The sequence below is a fragment of the Amblyomma americanum genome, chromosome 9, assembly GCF_052857255.1.
Source record: "Amblyomma americanum isolate KBUSLIRL-KWMA chromosome 9, ASM5285725v1, whole genome shotgun sequence".
Classification (NCBI taxonomy): Eukaryota; Metazoa; Arthropoda; class Arachnida; order Ixodida; family Ixodidae; genus Amblyomma; species Amblyomma americanum.
The window spans coordinates 79,157,430-79,179,886 of record NC_135505.1 but is presented as its reverse complement, the minus strand read 5'-3'; the positions used below and the strand labels follow the sequence as shown (position 1 = coordinate 79,179,886).

The 22,457-nt window shown below is 45.4% G+C and overlaps 1 protein-coding gene across 2 annotated transcripts in view; it reads left to right on the top strand.

Annotated features, from left to right (window-relative positions):
• Window positions 1-2,952, top strand: part of LOC144105456 (putative diacylglycerol O-acyltransferase Mb3761c) — a 322,783-nt gene extending 319,831 nt beyond the window's left edge. For both annotated transcript variants that reach the window (XM_077638579.1, XM_077638580.1), the window contains one exon: window positions 2,823-2,952. The gene's annotated coding sequence lies outside the window, so the exon portion shown is untranslated. The remainder of the gene's footprint in view (window positions 1-2,822) is intronic.
• Window positions 2,953-22,457: the final 19,505 nt, after the last annotated feature.

Here is a 22,457-nt window from a genome sequence, read left to right as displayed (position 1 = left end):
TCACTTTTGTTCCTTAGCTTTTTCATGCGTCCCATTGTGAGAGCTGTTGTACTCTGTTTTCACAGCTGCAACTGTGTCTTCAGGCTGTCGGGTAGTAGTGTTGGCCCTAATATTGCGCTTGGTTTGTTATGTTTTGTTCTTGCACTGTCGCTCTAAGGGAGCATTTGCATCGACTTGACTAAAAATAAAGGCAGCGGAGAGCTTTGGAAGCATAGTACCTATCGCGCCCTTGAGTGGGAAAGCAGGGTTGGTTGTGTCCGACCTCTGCTGTGGAAGCAATTTCTATATTGAAACCTCACACTGATGGTACGTGAAGGGTAAGCAAGCGTTTGCTCAGAAGAGTCTACAGTTGCAAGTTGACTTTCAGGGGAGTTGTGATGTGCATTTCTCGATGTAATCTATTATTTCGAGAGCATTAAACACAAACTCAAAGCACCGGCACACTTTCAGAGAAAGTGTCTTCCTTTCGTCTTCCTTTGATTATCTCATCTCTCTTTAATGTTGTCGACCTTGGTGAGCTTCTCCGCTTATGAGCTCATACCCGATAAGCACCTCTGACAGACCCGATTAGCATCTCTGACACCTGCTTCCTCCTCTTCGCGTAGGAGATCTTGACCGTACCGACTTCTTTGTTTCCTGTAGATCCAGATTGTCGTCTACATGATGTTCGTTCTGCGATCCCCACGGTGCTTATGTTCTCTCTGAGCATGAAGCTTATGATTCTTCTCCCAGTGCCATTTTAGTAACTGAGAAATCTTACTGACGTTGTTTTAGGAGTCAGTATGAAACATCAAGTTTATACTCCGCAGGTGAGTGTAGAAGCGTTCATAACTGATGCATACAATATGGCAAGCTTGGACGACAATTTTGAAAGATCAATTTCATTTTCCATTTCATTTCGCCGCGACGTCAGCGGTGACGAAAGCAGTGGCAAGAGGGGAATCCAGTTGCCAATCGCAGACAAAGCCCCTCTGGTGACTTCGCCGCTAGCCACTCTCCAGCTGAGTCACACGAACCGCACACTGCATGAGTTCGACGCACAACCGACCCGAAATTTCTTTTCCGATATTGGATTAGCGCCGGTGAAGCTCATCAGGCGTGTCAAACGCGTCGTCGTTCTCCGGGATTCCTGTACAGGTGCACACAAAAGTTTTCAGAACACGAAAATTACAAACAAAAAACAATTTCCGAGCGGTTTCAGCATGCATCCACGAACTGACGGATGAACTCCGTACATTCCTCCGCAAACAACACTATGCAATTCTTAATGTCTGGTTCTGCTTCTACGTAGCGAGAAATTTGAGACATTTTGTGATTTCGACATTCCAAAAAGTTTTGTGGGCGCCTGCAGTAACTATCCTCCTGTTCGCTTGTGCGACGTGGGTGAGAGACGCGTTTAGGCAAACAATTGGCATCATGGGTGTGCTTTTTTTGCAGTCAAGGCCCTGAATGCAACAATCGCCATGTATGCTCCTTGAGCAGCAAAAGAACACCTTGTGTTCATGAACAAAATACAACACAAACTTTACTATTTCGTTGAGCGACTAAGGCTGCCATGATTTAAAGCGAGTTCTATTCACAATTTCACCAGCGCTGCGACTAGGAACAAGAACAGAGAAGGAAGACAAGGACAAGCGCTTGTCCTTGTCTTCCTTCTCTGTTCTTGTTCCTAGTCGCAGCGCTGGTGAAATTGTGAATATGTACCAACTAGCTCAAACCACCATTTTGCTAGAGTTCTATTACGTTCGCTTTTTGGTTAAAAAAAACTAAAACATTTCGAAAACGGCATAGCTTGTTCACAAAGTTATCTTCTATTAGGAGCACAGCAACAAACGACAAATCTAGTGGTGCATTTTTTTTGTTTGGATGAAGAAATGGTGGAAAGCGACGTGTTCGTCGCAATATCAAATAAATTTTTTTAATTTTCACAAGCTTTATGCACAAAAAGCAGATAGGGATTTCTAGCAACCGCTTTTTTGCATTCTTCAGAACTAAATCTGGCTTCTTTGATCACACTTCGTGTGCACCCTTTTATCCCTGGTGCCGCCAACTTGCCTGCTATGCACGCCATGAGGATGAACCAATTCTTATTCGTGCGAGAAGGCAGCTTTATAACAGAGATCCAGTAGCACATTCCAATGATAGATGTGTTCCTTTTCTTGGATCGCAGTCGCACTTGCGCACACTCCCTCTCCACTTCACTCCTCGTCACCCGACGGAAAGGCTTATTGTGCTGAATACGGACTGCAGGAGCCAATTTGCATGTATCACTAAGTTCTTCTCTTAGGAACTGTTAAATAATGATGATGATTTGCTTTTAATGGCAATACTGACTTTACCAAACACTTGTATGGCATACGGTTATGGCCAGCACAGTCTATAGCCAAAGTATTTTATTTAGCCAACGCAGTTACAGATGTCTCGGGGGCAGACCAAAAGGCAGATAAATAAACGCCTGACAAAGGGTCTGCCCCTTCTTGCTCCCATTCATGAGCACAAGACATTAAGCTCAGAAATCACACACTAAATGGAAATGCAGACTGAGTGGCTTACATCGAGAATCGCTTATATTGGACATCTATACGTCGTTAAACGAATACAGAAAAAACAAGAGAAAAATGAGCAGAATGTTTACGCCTGAAGGTGATGCCAAAAAATGACTATATACAGAAACATTTTTATGGGGTCAGGTCTCTAGAAGCAATAAAAGAGGGGATATAGTGACATGAAATCGCGAAAAATTCTTATCCACCAGCCTCACTGCACACCCTTCCCTGTGATGGGAGTGACGCCTGTTGCTTGCCTGCTTTTCTCCCCCGCAGGGGCCACAGCGCGACCGGCGGACGCTTCCCACGGCAGATTTGTGCGAACCTCGAGCACGGTGTACTGGGACACCTGTTCCTCCGAGAGGTGCCCCCGTTCCGCCAACTGCCGGCCGCGATGTCGGAGCTGTCCCGCCGCCTCGCGGCCGGGACGACGCGCTTCCTCCGGCTGAGGTCGACAGCGACGCCATCAGGTCGCGTCGCCGTCGGTGACCCGCGCAGTGGCAAGCTGTCAGAGGACGGAGCCCCGCCCGACTACTACGATGACCCCCTACGCTACGGCTACCCCGAAGACCTCCTCCAGTGTGTGCGAGTGCACTGTGTGCCACCTCCCCCGCCCCCAAGGGCGAGGTTCTTCCTGCCCAGGATTGTACGCACCAGCAAGGAGACGGGCGCAATCGCTGTGTGCCCTCCGCCCGCGGAGTGGACGGTCCGCGACTAGTCGTCCCCCGAGATTGTTGCCTGCACAGCAGTGTTGCGATACGAGCATCGTGTACGAAGACACAGTGGACATCCGGAGTCCAGGAGGTGTACACCAGGGGTCACGGAGGCGGATCGTAGGCAGCAACGTCGCGCAGTAGCTACAACGTCCTTAAACAGTCCTGAGCCACGTTTGAAAATCCCTGATTTAAAAAAACACCTCGATAATGTTCAAATGCTGCAGGATTGTTCACCAGCGAAAAAACGTTCTCCGCCACCGCCTGTCCGCGTGCAGTGTGGATGGTACGCACCCATAGTTGGCCGCCTATCGGTGTACCCGCATGAATGCAGTGTAGATACGGGCAGCGGGCACACATGGTCAGGCAGTGTGCACTAGAAGTATCATGGGTGGAACCACAGGCAATAACGTCTCTTTTCAGCTACCAGATCACAGAGTACAAGTTGCAAGGTCCCTAAGAGCCACTGACCTTGTTCCCACGTTCCTATTGAACCATCGCGATGGGTTGTTATTATCGTCTCTGCAACGCCACACAACTTCAGCTCAGCCTTTAACCAACGTAGTACAATACTTATTTCAAAATTTCAGCGAAAATTTATTAAACTGCAAGTCACCCTGTCAGCGCGACATAGCTGGCAACCAAGAGTTCATCTGTGTGAACCTCGTGTGTAGTTACGGGGTAGATCTCACCTTTCTTCTTCGATCTCACGCAGCCCCTTAAGACTGCCCTAATGATTCGGGACATCTTTCAAAGTACAACAACCCGTGGCAATCTCCGGTTTCCATGGCCGTGCCTCTTTGCTGAATGCGATAAAAAAAAGCGTAATTAGCCTCTTGTTGTATATACTCCTGGTGTACACCGCCTAGACAACAAAGCCACGCGTGCTGTAGCATTTGTGAAAGATCCTTCGCGAACACATGGCCGAAACGTTCCTCTGGTGATCCCTGGCCGGACATGTGCACGTGCAATGAAGCGTCTCTCAACCATTGTTTTTTTTTTTGCTAATAGCGCATTGTTTTGAGTTGTGATCTACACGAAGCGTGATAGTGCTTTTCATCTACTTGAGCCGACTCCATGATGGGCGGAAGATGTTATAATCGAGCCTTCGGCTACTTGCGAGCATGTTATTAGCCTTGCAAGCAGAAATAATTAGGGATTTTCACCCTCATCCAACAAAACCAGGATATTTCGCTTCAGCCGCAAACACATTCTCGAAACAGAGCATACTGTTACGGTTCACTAACGCGCGTAGCAATTTCCAAGTTGTACTCGCGGAAATGTTATAATGAGGTGGTCTGGATTACAAACTATTTAACTGGCGCGACTGAGGTTATCGCGCGGAAAAAAAATCGAATTACCGACAACTAATACCTGGTGACCGGGAACTCACTCAACAAGCTGGAATAGTAGTGCGCCAATAGGAGACCTATAGGAAGGACGAAATAGTAGTGTGATAAGCCAGTGGACACTTCATGTATTGTTCTTTCTGGGCATTATATTCATGACGCGTGGTAGCTTGGCCCAGTAGCGGCATTGTGGTTGTTGTGGCGGTGCTTTAACTGAAACTACATCGCCCAGTTCGACGGCAGGAAAGGAATATGTGCACGCTCTAACAATAATTCCTGCTGAGAAAAAGTGCTAAGCTTACATTGAGTCTCCATATGAACATGCTAAAAAAAAGCTCACAGAAGCGAACGTTATCAATCGCTGTTTTCATTGTTCTCCGCTTTGGACTGTGCTATTATTGATTTGCAAATGAGTACCAGCATTAGATGCAATAAGCTTAGCCAGGTTTCTTTTTTTTTGAACTATTAAAATAACATCATTACCTAATGCTGGTCGGCATCGTATGTTTGCAACACTTCTGCTTTTAGGCTCAACAGAAAGGCCTTCTGGCATCGCCTTCAGTGATTGTACCTTATGGGAGGGTGTACACCCATTTCGAGCAGAAGAAAAGTAGAGCTTCATGGGTAAATGCCTCCAGAACGTTCTAAATTAATGATTTCTCTTACACATCTAGCCAAAAGCATTACCACATAGAGCTGCAGGATAGCCTTAGCTTTCTGCATGAAATTAGTGTAGTTATGTGTGATTAACGCGCCTCTAACGAAGTCAGCTGTAGATTAGTTGACATCACCGTTAGGCGCACTTTTCTCACACTTCCTTCTCACATGATGTTTTATTAGCTTTTGTTCCTCTGATTGTATCTAATGAATGAGGTAGCTTATTATGCTTTCCCTTCAAGACAGTGCATACTGAAACTGTTGCTTAAGTTGCTACAAATCATCTACACTAATCATGCAGGTGACATCTCTCTAGTTTTCGTATTTGCGAAATATCTCGCTTCTCCCGGTACGGTCGTGTAGGGGCAGTCGACTCGTACCTCGCAGCAAATTACCCCTTGTCAGTTAAGGACGCAAGCAAAAGGAAATAAACGCCATCTTAAGCAGGGCCTGAAAGGCTAAGAAATATGAACGCATGAATATGAACTTACGACGCATTAGCCCCTTAGATGAGATGAATGAGTTAACATCTATCCTGAAATCTGTGGAAATGTCATTACTCATGCCATTCCTACAGGATGAGAGGGGCGGAGCAGGTTGTCAAGTGGGGGCTGTTCTAGCACCGAAAAATTATTGTGGTAACCAATTCATCTGAGCGCCATTTATTCTGAGGAATAGAGTGTGGAGAGATCGATGTAAGTGCTTTCTTAAGTAATGTTATATGTAGTCACAGCGTCTTTAGCTTTTCAATAGAGAAAAAATACTGGCGCCATTAAAAATTTTGCAGGATTGTTCCGAAGATTAATTAGAAGATGAAAATCTAGGTAGAGGGAAATTACAACTTTGTAGCATGCAAATTTTGTAGTCGGCTGCCGTACGTGAAAGTGATCCCGTCCTTCCCACTCAGCAGCACTCGACAGGCCTTTTGGATCTCAAGCACACAAGACTGCACTTTTCACCAAACTTCACAAAGTCTGTAAAAGGGAACAAACAGGCGTCTTCCTTGCACTGCATGATCTTTTTTTTTCATTTTCGCGCTGGAATATAAATAGCGTGATATAAGCAACCATATGCTGTTACAGAAGAATGAAAAGTTAGGACACAAGAGATCTAGAAATGCTTCAGCAAAGTTTCACTTCAAATCAAGACGAGGCACGTGTTGGAAGGAAACTGAGTGGCTGCTAGGATTATAAGCAGGTAGGATTGGTGTGCGCATTTAGCTGGGTCCCTTGGCTACGGGCGTGTCAACCTTTAGTATAATGTCACCCGAGCCAATCGTTAACATCGCTTAACATCGACATTTTTTTTCCCCAAGCCTCGCTTACCCACGAAAAGTAAATCACCGTCGGTAGGATCTTCCATCGCAGCATGCCACGACTGTCCGCCAATGCCACTACCGACTCTCCTGTCCAGTCATTGTTCCTTCATGTCGTAGGTTGCTGTTTGTACACCACATAGGACCTCGAATGTCTTTCATTCCCACAGTCCCAAGCAGTGTCAACCATAGGTGACATATTCCTTCGCCGCTTCGCCACTGGACTAATTCCAATAGGTAAGACTGTGACGCTGTCTCACAGGAGGGACACTCTCTGGACGACTCCCAGATGTGTGGACGCCAACACGTGACCGCACTTCGAGCAAAGAAATGGACCGCCCGAGAGCAACATTACCATCATTCCCATGTCAAAAGTAGTGACTGCGAGCGGGCGAAAAGTGTGGCGCTCATCCTGTTGCATAGGAGTGACGTGTGTAGTGAATCGTGGTGATCGCATAGTGGTGGAACGTGTGCACTGTTCGCCTGTGAAGTGGCTTCGGATCTCAACGTAGAGCGGTTCCAATCAAGTTTTCCCGCGACGTCCATGACCACCTCGTTCTGAACGTCCCGAATGCGAACAAAGATAAAAGATGTTGGAACTTACGGTCCTCTGTTGCCTCTTTCTTCAGCCATCAATTCTAGCTGAGAGTGTTTAGTTTGCATGGCTTGAACGTTGAGAAAATACCCCGTTTTTACAGGAGGTATTTAGAGATCTGCACTGCAACATTTGGGTATAAAACTTCATAGAGAATACATTAATATTCTTTGAATACCTGATGACACTGCCTTGCTAGGAAACTCAAGAGAAGAATTGATAAGCTCGATAGAGGACGTAGAGACACAAATCGGAACGCTGGCTAATGAAATAACATACAGAAATCTAAATTAATGTTCCAAAGTGTCGAAAAAAAGCAGTTTACGATAGACAGCGAAGCTTTGGAATTGGTAGGTAGGGAAGGTAGTGACCACAGATTCGGACCACAAATATGAAGTCCCTGGATGAATCGGACGCGGGTGGTATGCGTTTGGCAGGTTCTCTCGGATCATGTATGGAAGCATACCAATATCCCTCAAGTATGTAACACCTGAATCTTACCGTTGCTCAGCTATGGGCCAGAAACATGAAGCTAAGGGAAAGGGTTGAATTAAAATTGTGTAGAACGCAGCGAGCTATGAAAAGGAAAGTAACAGTGTAACGTAACAGACAAGAACAGATCACAGTGGGTCCGGAAACAATCATGAGTTAATGACACCCTATTCGAAATGAAGAAGAAATGAGCCTGAGCAGGGCAAGTAATGTGAAGTCAAGCTAAAATATGGTGCTTAAGGGTAACGGAGAGAATTCCATTTGCGCGCAAGCGTAGCAGGGGGCGGCCGAAAGTTAGGTGGGCGGATGAAGAAAATTGGCGGTGGTTTAAATCTGGTTAAACCTGGAGTGACGCGATAGCTACATCTGGCCGAGTAAAACTCGCTCAGTCGAATTGCAAAGTCAGTCTTTCGCCGCTCCGTTTCGCTGGGCGTTCCTCCTTCATCTTCATCCCTGGACGCGGATTCAGTCCCTCCCCCTGTCCATTCCCCCCCCATTCTGTTTCGCCGGCGCGCCGCGCCACCGGGAGGTCCTCCGCACCACGTTACCAGCCACGGCGCCGCCACGGATCTCAAGGGCGGCCACGCAGCTCATGGGGTGCCACGCTGAAGGCTCGAAGTGCTAGCGTAATGTAGCTGTATCGTAATGTAGATATACATAATGTACCAAACGGAAGTGTGCGGGATAGGGTGGCCGCGGCTGGCAAAGCACAGCGTTAATTGGAGAGATTTCGAGGAAGCCTTTGCCCTGCAGTGGTGGTTGTTCGTCTATGAGGGTGATGACGACAAAAACCAAAGTCTAAGAGCTACAGACTTTGGGCAAACCTGGGCTCGACTTTGTGCCAACCTGGGCAATCCGCAATGATCGCAACGGGGGGCACGGTCACATGGGCGCCGCTGGCGGTGTGCCGGAACGTGACTGTCACGTCAAGGATGTGGATGGTTTACAGTCTTTACAGTCTACGTTGTGAATCAAGCGACGAGGACTCCGTGTAAAGATCTCGCTGTAGAACACTCAGGTTCGACTGTTTACAACGCTTTCGTCGCACCATCATGGTTGGGATAGCACCGAGTTTCTTTCGTTTCAATCCACCCCCTTCAGCGACATAGGTAAAAACATGAAGCATCGTGATTCTGTTAGGAAATTCTTATCAATGGTTAACTTCCACTTCAAAAGGTGGAGAAAAAAAATCATCTCGCAAGTTTCAAGGCAATTCCAGCGTGGTCCACATGCTTCTTTAAATCCTGTTATTGCGAACATGTAACCCACCAAGGTTGTTAGACGTTGGAGTGTACGTGTATTACGAACCTTCGTTCTCTTCTATCCTCGACTGTATGCCCTGGTCGATTTTCCCAATACAAGTTTTTGATATTGTCAATAGGCGTATATAGAGTCTTTATATATGAAAATTTTTATAAGTGTTCACTTTCTACACCAGTAAGAGGTCATTCTGCCCAGGTAAACCTCTCTGATAAGGGACTCTCTGACCAAGGAAGGTGCCTTCCCATCGTTGTGCCCTGTTTGATGAATTTGCGCAGTTGGACTAAGCTGTGGGTGCACTCATTCAGGCTTGTAGTGGTGGATGCTTTCACTTATTTGCCCTGGGAGAGTGCGGAAAGTCTCGAAGGCTTGTTCTGTGATGCCAAAGTGGGCAGAAAATTGAACTCTGTTGAGAATGTGTCTTGGGATGTCATATCACCAGATCCAGAAGGCTATAAACTATGCTAGCTTTAATAGGGGTGCTCCAAAAAACCTCGTTGATATAACTATGGGTGCAAAAGACAATAACAAGGGACTGTGTTGACCCCTCACCTACCCGAGATCCGCTCAGGGCGAAAGTGCATTCGACTCGGGATCAGCCGTGGCTTGCCTCCTTCTGAAGGCAGCGGCCATCTTACAATTAAGCCCACAATCCCACCGACAGCATGGCACAGCTCAGCGGGCCAACCACGATTCATGGAGCGTTCCATGAGAGAGCTCGCACGCATACGTCTATCCATCACTGCAACCTGCCACCTCCCGGAAGCGCAGTCGGAGGCTTTCACCACACGACCACGATTTCGGTGACATTTATAAGGCAAGCAGTGCTATATGTATCTGCATGGGTGAGGCTCCTGGAAGGTGGAGGCTTTACTCGGCGAAGGTTCATTCGCCATTTTTGAGGGTTCACACGACGCTGCATCTGGGGGATTGTCGTTCATATCGCTGACGCAGCAAAGCCCCGTACAAAGCACAATGAGTGGTTACTGCTACCCGGTTCTTACAATGATAAATACAATTGTTAAGCCACGAATGACTGCCACTGGCACTGCTCCCATGATGTCCTTTTAGTACGGGAGTACTACTGGGCTCTATTTTTGATTTCGGGCTTAAGTACGTACGTTCCTGAAGCTTGTTTATTGTGGCGGGCGGTCCAACTGCCCACCGGGTTGTGCACAACGTACCAGTTGTGTACACCTGGAAGGTAAATGCTATGCGGGTAGAGGCTTTTAGGTAGAAGGGCATCAGGCCAAAGGCTTTTAAGGGAAAGCCTTATAGGCCAAGTGCCTTAAGTTCAAAGGCATTTATGGTTAAGTCGTTTAATGTAAAGGCCTTTAGGTAAAAGAATGGTTTTGCATTCATAGCCTGTAAGGACCTTAAGTGTCCACCGTAAACAGCCGCGCGCATCAACGCTAAACCGTGAGACACTCCAGGAAAACCTTAGGCAACTTAACGTTCCCGTGGACGACGTCTCGCGCATCCTGCACCCCGAGGGCTCGCGAACTGAGCGACGATTATAGCGTCACGATCACTACTAAAGTTTTTAGAGGACGCTGGCGTCATGTGTCATAGGTAGGGACGCGAGCTCTGAAATCACCGACTCAGGCGGAGCAATTGCCGACAGGCAACTGTAAGGCTAATCCCGCCTGTATATTTACACCACCACCAGGCTAGCCAGCCAGAACACCCTTCTGGTTAACCTCCCTACATTCCCTTTTACTTCTTTATCTCTGTCTCTCCATGACCATACCTTCGGCTATTTTTTTTGTTTGGTCCTGTCTTCATCGCGCAGACGTGAGTTTCACTAAATTACAATTTACCGAACACAGCCGTTATAGACTATCAATGATCGTGCAAATTCATGGCCGAGGGAAAGTGGGCTCAGCCTCACGGTTCGTATTAGAGCCTGCGTTCTGGATGAGGTTGCCCAAGTTGGCCTTCGCCGCTGTGTGGTGACCAGGGTAGAGTGAGCGCGGCTCCAGCAGGGAGCTTTTACATTACTGCATTGCTGTCTTTCTTCTTGCAACCGGATGGGGCATGCGGGCAGGACGCAGACGATCCAGGCTACCAGGGAAACTGGGAAAAGTAGGCCAATATATATTTAGCGCAGGAAAAAATTTAAAAGCTGAAATCATAATTCGATAATCATGATTTATGGACCATAATCTGTTTCTAATCGTCGGCGTAAGTTATGGGAGAACGTTTAACCAAAACGGATCGAACCACAACTTCGCCCTCAGGCGTTGAGCCCTGCAGGACGACACGCGTGAGAGTCCAAGGTTCGATAAGCTCTTTATTGGACGTCCTAAGTCTCCAGAAGTGCTACAAGCGAGTCGCGAAGTTTAAAGACTCTCAGTGGGCCCATCACTGCTGATAACCAGCTAGGGCAGAATTATTAGGGCTTGGCAACGATGGGACGATTTCACAGCAGTGTCACTGATTCTACTACGTGGAACTCGAGGCGCTATGACAGCGAAAAAAAAATGCGATTGTATATTTTTCTTTGCGATGCCCCTCAGTAATATCGCTCACTCCCCACCTTATTGCGTGAAACTCTGATTTCTGCAATAGAAAGATAAAGAACTCTTTACCTCTCGAATTCGTGGCATTTCTGGCATTTTGAGTTTTACATGTTGGTTGCTGATCTCTCTTGCAGCCTGCTTCTTCAGAACACGTTCTTCACGGCCCCACAATCGGCTTCTTTCGCTCAGAGGTGAGGTATTTCTCATATTTTTCTTTTCCGTTCCACCTAGCGTGAACAGTGTCTTATGCTTTTCAGTGTGCGCTGTTTATCCTAGAATGTTTATTTTTTTAATTTTGCCAAAAGTCTGAGCTGCTTTTTCACCATATTATGGGTTCTTCCAGCACGATGAAATTGTCGGTGTTTTCATTTAGTTGATTCGCATTCCTTTTAACCTTGTTTTTCTACTTTTCCAGGTTTTCTACATTCGCACGGCTGACGCCTACACCTTTTAAGTATTTTGTTTTAGTTGGTCAATTGTGTTAAATCGAAATTGTTGTAGATGGAGGAATGTGGGAAAGATGGTTGAGGTTTTTTGTGTTATTGCGGTTGATATCCTTAGTAGATGCATTCCACTTTCACCTGGCGGCTTAAGCTATTCTTCTTCCGAGGGTACCTTGGGTATAGATAAAATACTCGGAATAGCTACTGTAGCTATTCGGCTGTGTGCGTTAAGAACATGAAATTGCTGAATACCGGTGAGCTGTAGAAAGAAGGAATTCAAATACCTCCTCTCAGCGTCACGAATGGATCCCAGTAGCCCAATACTTCCGGCTCAGAAAAAAATAAAATTGGCTGTGGTTTCGCTCTGGTTAAACCTGGAGTGACTCGACAGCTACAGCTGGCCGAGTGGAACTCGCTCAGTCTAATTGCAAAGTCAGTCTTCCGCCGCTGCGTTTCGCTGAGCGTTCCTTCTTCATCTTCGTCCCTGGACGTGATTCACTCTCTCCCCCCCTCTCAACTCCCCCCCTCACTCGTTTTCGCCTTCGCGCCGCGCCGCCGGCACCTGTTCCGCAGCACGTGACCAACCACGTGACCACGTGGCGGCGCCGCCACGCTGCAAACGCGAAATGCTAGCGTAATGTAGCTATCGCTACAAAAGCATTCCTTGGAAAGAACAAATATGTGAATCACGGTTTGTTCTTACTTGCGCGAAAGAGAAGCTTCGTGTGCGTCATATTAACTGCAGCCTTCCCTTTGGCGTGCTCACAACGACCATGACACAGTTTGAAAATGATATTGCGCTTACGTTCCAAACCTACGCTCTTTAGTCGTTCAGGAACATTTACTATAGAGCTCTGCGAGGTAATGACGGCTGCTTGGTCTGCAGGAGTTTGTTCAAGTGTTAGTCATAAGGCTGCAGGCTTTGCAGAAAGAACTTTTTTTTTCAAGGGTTTCTTTATCTCACCACCTCACTCCAGAATGCGGCGTCCTCTAGGGACCGCGTGCGGTAGACTAGCGCCTCAACTTTCCTCAGTTGCTAGGAGCGTGTTCGTTAAACATTCCAATGTGAAACATGACGCGCACCTCCCTGTTCTCAGTGTAATACCCATGTCGCACGGCCAGTTTGAGTGGTCATTGGGCCGAGATCCTTTGAGATTCTGAATAGCTATCGAACTCGAAGGATTTATGTTGCTGCTATATGCATGAAAATCTGAATGGCCAATTGGCCACTGAATTGGCTCTCGTGTTTTACACCACCACACGCTACTTTTAAGCTTGCACAAATAACAATAAAAGCTTTATAAATTCAAAATTAAATCTTGAATTACACTTTGTGACGTATAGGAGGTTTTAAATTATCATTAAAGGCCACTTGCGTTGCCTTGAAAGAAAATGCCTTTTTTAAGGACTGCTGTCGCACTTTTGTAACCCTCTGGTAAAACTGATACGGCTACCGTGTACGTCTCCTGTGATAGAGTGTGTAAAATAGCCAATGCAATTTTAAACAGTTGTGCAGACTTATATTTTACTGCTCGCAATATACTTTAGAAGAATAATGTTTCTTCACGCTTTTTAAACGTCAACGTATCGTGCAGGAAAGCCTGCGTTGGCAATGCTCCAAAAGCCTTCGAAATCTCTACAGACTTCCGCTCTGCTACACTGACTCGATAGATTATTGACTCAATGCCATTAAAACGGTCCGTGTAACAGTGCACGGGGGCCTTTGAGTCGACAGTCTATCGGTTCGAGTAGCAGAGCACGAGGGCCTTTGAGTCGACAGTCTATCGTTTCGAGGGCCTTCGTGATGCCCGTCTGAGAAGGGTATAAGACGCCTGTGGACGATTCTTGAAGTTCGCCGCGGCCTGTGCTGCAACCATTGGTCCATCCTATATTAACCATATTTCTACGTGTATCGAAACTATGGGTTCGTGCATCGCTACTTGGCGCTGGCTACAGCCCTCGGGAAGCTAATCATGACTTCTCACGTCTTCTCAACAATGCCATTCATTAACTTGTTTCCACATACCCAAACGCCCACAGTCTTCTTTTTTGGGGATTTTAACTAGCCGGATAATGACTGGCAGAACATAGTGAGTTCTATAATAATATTTCGCGCAGAGGCAAGTAAGTTCATCGATGTCTGTTAAAATTTTAGTAAATTCATCGATGTCTCTATAAATTTTAGCCTTACTCAATTAGTCTCTTAAACAACTGTTGTCTTAGGGGAATCAGCAAACACCCTCGACTTAATACTAACGTACAGCCCTGAAATCCTATCATTTATCGGTTACTTACCTGAAATCAGCCATCACACAGTTACAAATTTCATATTTTCGCTTACTTATTCTCAAAAACAGAAATCCGATATAACAATACGTCGCTACGATAAGGGCAAAATATAAGGTAAAAACTGAGGACCTTGACGCCTTTTGTCCTGAATACGATACTGCATTTCACACTCGCATAGTTCAAAAAAACTACTTCATCTTCAAGAACAAATTAAATCACTCACTATTTTGTTTATCCCGAGGGCTACATTTAAAACTAGCCACAATAAAAAATGATTCACCGGGCGCCAGAAGCGAATGGAAAACGAAGAGAAACACGACTGCCGTATGGAAAAAAAAATATTTTGAGGCCGAAAAATAATGTATTCCGTCCGTAACGCCAGAAACTCGTTTTATCGATTTGACCTACTAAATCAACTAATCAGCAATCCCAAACAATTCTAGAAAAGTTTGGATCCTACACATCTTCTCGATGTTACACTTTCAAACGATTCATATGAGGCAGATACTGACCATGATTGCGGTAAAATATTTATTCGTGCATTCGTATATGCCCTCACTACTGAAGGGGACGCGCATTCAAAGTTGTCATCCTTTAGCCTAGAGGCGTTCACGCCACACCAGCTGTAACCTTTACAGAAGACGGAATTTCATCCAAAATCCGTAGTACGAAGCTCTCATCGTCAGCTGGTATATGGACTTAATTCAATATTCCTGAAAAATGTAGACAATCTGTGCAGTATATTTATGTCTCATATTTCACAGTCACTCCTTAGGAATCATTCGAGGCTATTTAAACAGAAAAAGATCGTTCCAGTCCAAAAATAAGGTAGCTAAGTCTCAAAGTTGAATTTCAGCCCCATTTCACTAACTATCGTGTGCCCTTTAATCTCTCCGCAAATCATAAACTTCTTGAACTCAAACTAATTATTTAATCCTTCACAGTACTTGTTTCTTAAAGGCCTCTCGTGCGAAACCAATCTACCACTCTTCCTTCATGACTTGCAGATTAAGATTGACCTAAACATGCACACAGATATCATCGTTCTACATTTTGAGAAAGCTTTTTACGAGGTTCCCCAACGCCACCTTTACTGAATCTCGTGAAGCTGAGCGTACATCCCAATATTCTCAAGTGAAAGAATAATTTCGTCCGTTGCCTGTAAGGTATTTGCAAAAGTAATCGCTAATAGAGTCAGGACAATCTGAGACTTCAATCAATCAAATGATTAGGCAGGCTTTCGTAAAGGGTACTCGACAATAGACCATATTCACGCTGTCAGTCAGGTGATAGAGGAATGTGCAGAGTATAATCAAACCCTATATATAGCCTTTATAGATTACGAGAAGGGCAAGAAAGCAGGAAAATTACTTTGCAGGCGATAGCATCAAATGCGCTCGGCAGGGCACAGGTTGAAAAAATCGCCGATCACGGCAATAATAATAATTGGTTTTTGGGGAAAGGAAATGGCGCAGTATCTGTCACATATATCGTTGGACACCTGAACCGCGCCGTAAGGGAAGGGATAAGGGAGGGAGTGAAAGAAGAGAGGAAGAAGGAGGTGCCGTAGTGGAGGGCTCTGGAATAATTTCGACCACCTGGGGATCTTTAACGTGCACTGACATCGCACAGCACACGAGCGCCTTAGCGTTTTTCCTCCATAAAAACGCAGCCGCCGCGGTCGGGTTCGTATCCGGGAACTCCGGATCAGTAGTCGAGCGCCCTAACCACTGAGCCACCGCGGCGGGGTACCCCGATCACGGCAACGCTCCACGGCTGAGAATGAATACAAACAAAATTTTCAGATTTTCATCAGTCTTGAAGGCTCAAGCACTCCGGAACATTACTCAGGGTCATACCGTCTTTTATGCTTGTTAAGTGACCCGGAGCAACCAATCTTTTTTTCAAAAAACTGCCGAGTTTGTACATTTGAGTTCATCTTAGATTGCTTATTATTTAGTCAGCACTCACCAAAAGGACACAATTTGAAGGTTTATTTATGGGGGCAGGAGGGGGGGGGGGGTTGTAAAGTAAAAAACTAAGAACATCAAGAGCAACGAAAGCTCGCAATCAACAGGCTAGTTGCAACATGGTGCAAATACAGGGTGATCAAATTGAGGCTTTACAGCCTTCTTAAAATTAGACGTTGAGATGTAGATAAAATCCACCTACACATAAATTATGCCGCCAAGAGGACACGAAATGAGATGATAATTGTCACCGCCAGGCACCTATTTATCAAAATTATGTTATTGAACATTTAAGACACTGCAGCTAGCGTGAACATTTATACAGAAAACGTAGAGGCGCTCACATTTCTAGACTACACCCCATGAAAGAATTCTTCCAGAGAAACGCGCAGAGAACGACTGGCTCTAAATTTCTTTAGTTGCGGGACAAAAGGTTCATACACATGAATTAAATGGGTGATGCACATGGTAGCACGGATGACTAAGGCGACTAACGGTGCGAAAAATAAGAGAGCAAAACATTTATCAATAGTTTGAAAATGTTTACGATATCAGAGGGAATAGCTAGGAATAGTTAAAAGGACTACCCACATTGTCCATACTGTTCCCCAAAAGCATATTTTGGGCACATCGCACCCGCGGCAATCTGAAATAATCTGTACCAAAAGTTAAGACGAGCTGCACTACTTGAGGAGCGGATCGCACCCCTCGACACCATAGTGACACCATTGCCCTTAACCTTATGGCGTCGTGAACACTCATAGGACGTGCATGAACATTTGGGTGAATATTGGTGTAAGGCTAACAAAATCTGCTCTCTTGACTCATCACGTCTACCAAACCGTCCCCATGAATCGTTATTTTGGGAATATTTCAATCCTTTGCTGCTCTTCTAAGGTAGCCTGATCTTGCTTAAGACAGTAGGGCACTGAGTCTTGAACTGGCACAGAGTGATTCTTTTCTGGTTTCTCTTTTCATGCTAATATGCAGGTCCAGACACCAGTTCCTGTCGGAAAAATTTATCCAGTTCACACTCCTTGCGTCTTTGACCCTTCATTTCGCGCTCTTTTTAACGTCTTTCTTTTGTACAATCTTTGAAATAAAGCGCCCTCTGGCGCGCACGCAGAAAGGCTTGCTCATGCCCTGCCGGCGCTCGCACTAGAGGGAGCACTCAGGGCACGCCACGGGATAAAGTCGGTGTGCTACATTTGCGTGAATAATATTCAAGATGGCTTAATGATTTTGCGAGTAGTCATAAAGTGAAGTTAGTAGATTTTCAAGTTAGAAAGTAACTCCTTTCTACACAGTGGCTAGACAGTCAATAAAGCTCAAATTAAAATTTTGTTCACAACAGATACAAATCCGGCCACACTTAATGCGCTTAAATGCATGTCAAACAATTCAGTTAGTACTTGTGGCTTGCACTAAATGCTTCTCAGCGGGCGCTATTATTATATTTACTCCTATCCTAATGGTTGGTCTTTCGCGGTTTCACAACTGAGTCGTTCCATTTCGGCTGAAAAGCTGTATGTATGCCTACCCAGAATGGTATTTGCTAAACAAAATACAGCGTCTGCATTTGAAATGATATCGAATCAGAGGCGCTTTCTGGTGTTATCAGCGTACGTTGTAGTTTTCTAAGGATGGCTCAGCCGGGGAGTCAGTTTATTGGAGCATCTATAAACCTTTATACTTAAAGCGTTCATTCATGCCGTCTTCTACAAGGAATGGGCGCCGTTATGAAATTGCTCCGTTTGTATCTATCGACCATCACATTCAATAGAACTTTTCAGCAATGCTATTCGGATAAGCCTAAAACGCCCCTAATCCGTCCTATGTCTAGTGTCCCTGAATGTGATCTTTTCCCAACCTGCTTCAGTAACTTTCCTGAGTGATTGTAACCCTGGTCACTATACTTTCATAAAAGATACAAGTCCTGAAAAAAAAAAGAAGGGATGACGAGTGACAGAACTCCCCTTCGACTTCATAATAAACTAACCAATAAAAAGCCTTAAGTACTCCTAAAAAAATGTAAATAAGTTCACAGTGAACTTATTTATTTTTTATTGAATTTGTGCACAAGTGCGTCGCCGCAGTGTAATCAATCAAGTGGTCAAAAAGTTTCTACATGTAAAAAAAAAACATATAAGGTTAAGCATTTCGAAGGGTTCTAGCTAATAGTGAGGCACATTGCATTGCGCCCCCAACCGCACAGAATCTACTTCCGTATAAAAATACATATATTCTGCTATGCCGTGAGATTAGAAAACTTATTTCGCTTTTGATTGTGCCCTCTCATGTTTTCACAAATACAAGATTCCTTTCAAGATGACCCACTGTAGGCACGCTGAAGGATCCAATGTTATCGAAAGATATCAGGAGTTTTTTATCGCGATATTCCTCGTAAATGCCTGCTCGGCACTGGCGCACTAATGAATAAATATTTATTTTATTATTCTGCTGCGCAAAGAGCAACCGAGGTTAGATGTATTTGACATGTTCAACATTCCCGAAGATTTTTCAAAATTGAAATATTGTTGGATTCTGTTTCAACGCAATGGTGCATTCTTCTGACATTCCATTCTTCTGAAGGGTTCTTCTATCACTCGTCACCCTCTTTTTTTTCAGGACTTGTATCCTTTATGAAATATAGGGACCTGGGTCACAATCACTACAGAATGTTTTTGAAGGAGTTTGGGAAAATATTACATTGAAGGACCCTAGAAATAGTGTGGGAAAAAGGACGGATTAGGGGCGTTTTATGGTTAGCAAGCATAGAGTGTCATAGCCAGCAGGCCCCACTTGCACGCTTTCGACACCGACCTGAATAATTGAAACACGTCGAAATATTGGTTCGACAGCGGTATCGTTGCATCTCGCTGTCTTGCATAACCAGCGATTTCAAAGCGGCGACCTTGTGTTTGGCAGCCAGACGTCTTAAGCCCCAACTCGATGGGCACATCCTACGCGTACGCGCAGAGCGCCTGTGCGCCCAGCGCCGCGTCGCGACGGGCGTCGCAAGTGGTGTGCACCTCCATAGCCTGTCGCTGACTCGCGCTCGTGCGCGCACTAGCACGTTGTTGCTAGACCTCATAGATTGGAACTGGCCAAAACAGTTAGACTGCCACTTGAAATCTTTAGATTTTGAAAGTAGCAAGGCAAGTTATGTAATATATAAACTGAACTGCAGTTTTAATAGTAGCTTTTCATTCAAACTGGCACGTATTTCAGTGCTTATCGCGGAGAGATTTCCACCGCTTCTGAATGTGGTGAACGTTCTCTGCGCGATTGAAACATGAGGAATCTTAAGAACATTACAATCATGAAGTGCTCGTCATGAGCAATGTGCCTGCTTACCTTCGCATGGTGTTCCCGGCATTATTTCCGCCACCACCTCCTTCCAGGACGCTGCCGTAACGAGCTTATTTTTGTGGTGTTTGTGGCTGGCAAGCCACAGCGAGCGGCGCCTCTCAACAGCAGCGATTAATTTTTCATTGCTTATTAGGTACGACATGTTTGCGCAGGGAGCTGTCGCAGCTCGTTGACAAAAAAAAAATCAGTCGGCGCGCCATGGAGGCTCATTCCATATATAGCGGGAACTGTGCCCTCTCATTGGCCACAAACCAGCGAGCCACTTCCCGCGCGTGCGCCAGCGCGCCGCCAGGGCCGAAAATATCTGACATGAACAGATATCTAGCAACGCGCGCGCCTGCGCGCGCGTCTCGCTTTGCGCATGCGCAGACAGGATCCAGCGTACGCCCGTGCGCGTAGGCGCTCAGCCGGTACGCGTAGGATGCGTCTATTGAGTTGGGGCTTTAGCCTCTGAGCCACTTAATCCGCCAAGCAAGAGGAGCTCGACTCCACTGTCGTGGCTAGTTAAGAGAAAAAATTTACAAAGTCTCCTAGATTTTGTTGTTGTAGCTGGCATGAATGATCTGCGCAATCATACCCAACGATTCCGGACAAAAGCATTTTTGAGCGAAGACCGCTTATGAACGCTATTTTTTAACATAATGTAAGATTTCACTTTAACAACCAATATATCCTCAGATCATCCGACGGCGGGCTTTTTTCTCCATTAACGTTGTTGCTGGCATCAAAATTCTTCTCCACTGGTTTTCTATGGCAGTCTTAACTTTTCGATGAGATCGATGGAAACACTATAAAACAAAGATTTCACAACATATCAGAAGAATGGAACGTTGTCTTGAATATTTTCAAAACAGAATCATACAATATTTCAATTTTCAAAAATTTTCGGGAATGTTGAACATGTCTAATACATCTGACCTCAATTTCTCTTAGCGCGCGATCACCGATATTGCTCACATTCGCTCGTTTCAAAGCGAACGCAAACTCCGAAATCTGCGCAACAATATTTGTTTTATAAGTCACCGCAGTCACTCCGTATAACTTGCCCCATAATGGCAACGTTCAATAAACGTGGCAGCGGTATACCCCTGTGGGGACTACTTTCTCTTACACTTTTTTACCGCTCGCCACGTGTATAACGCATCGATTCCAACCGATGCCTCAACAAAGCCTCGACTCAGGCTCAGGCCAGAAATTGGGAAAACTTTCGCAATGGCTGCGATCGATCCCCCAAGAATATAAAACCTTACTTTTGTTCCCAGAGTAAAAGACCCGTGATCGCCGTTCTAAGCCCGCTCTAAACGCGCGTCATTGTGGAGCCTTCCAAGAGGACCCATAAATTTCTCGGACGCGCAACTGAAGAACGTTCTCTTTCCGTCCTGAGTTCTCGTAAACCCGAGAGCTCTCTGTCTGTTCTGTTTCTTTTGCGTGTCTGCGCAGCAACTGCACAACGCAGTGAAGCAGACAGAGTATGTATGCATTCGTGTTCGATCCGGCTGTCTCTCTTGGCGTCGATCGTACGCGCGTATTTTTAAGACGGTCACTGCATTCAGCAAAAAAAATTTTACGCCCTTTGGATTGCAGATATATAGCTGTGGTGCCACTGCATGCTTACAACTTTCGCAACTTCAGGACTGTTCTGTGCAAGCTCTGTCCTCTAGTCTTTTTATTATCCAACGCCATTTCACTGTACACTCAGGGTTCAACCAATTCAAAGAAGTAGGTGGAAAGCAGCAATCAGGACAGTTTTAGTCGGCTCAAGAAATATGGTTTATGATTTATGGGCGTTTAACGTCCCAAAGCGCCTCAGGCTATGAGGGACGCCGTAGTGAAGGGCTCCGGAAATTTCGACCGCCTGGAGTTCTTTAACGTGCACTGACATCGCACGGTGCACGGGCGCATAGAATTTCGCTTCCATAGAAATTCAGCCGCCGCGGCTGGGATCGAACCCGCGTCTTTCGGGCCAGCAGCCGAGCGCCATAACCACTCAGCCACCACGGCAGCCGGCTCAAGAAATAAAATCCAGTAACGTTGTGCATGTGCACTTGGGCCTTTCCAACAGTGAGGTGAATGCTGCTGGTGTGCATTGGGCTTCAAATCGAATCGGTTCACTGGCAGCTCCAAATGTTTGCACCTTGATCGCAGGAAATTAGTAACATCAACTAAGGAAACCCACTATAATCACTGAGTCACTGACAGGAAGTCGTAGTCGATACACCAAAATTGATAGATATTGATTATACATCATTTGGCTACAACGCAGGAGTCTCAATAATGAAGTCGCTATTAGCTATCTACGGGGGGCTATTGAATTTTGTAACAGAAAACGGAACGTTCTTGCCGGTAACTGCAACTTGTCTTGTTTCTCGCCACAAAATTTAGTTATCGGTATTCCAGTGCGCGTTAGTTTGCCCTTAAAATAAGTTTTTACTCACTCTATCAGTAGATTTTTTGCCAATACAGTCTATACACTTCCTGTAGACAAATCCTATAGACTACTCTATAGACAATAAAAATCCTGTACACAGTCTATAGACATTCTATAGGTAATTGCATGGCCATAGACTTTTAGCAGACTTTTCTCTACAGACAGTCTATATACTCTGAATAGACAAAAGAGAATTTCTATACGAAGATAATAGTCTAGATGAGGCCTATAGGAAGTATATAGGGCAATCTTATAACGGCAGCGTCACTGTCAGTTTTTAGGCATAATACCTTGTGCCTATGTTATCAATCCTGTGGCATCACGTGTGTATGTAAGGCACTGTCACTTACCAACAGCACAATCCTCTTTTCCATTCGTTGCAACTTTTCTTTAGGCCTGCGGGAGAGAAAGAATTTATTTTCATCACAGTCCCGTCACGAGTGTACACAGTGTGTATATGTGTTTGCTGACTTGACTGTGTGTGTGTTGTGTGTGCATGCATGTGC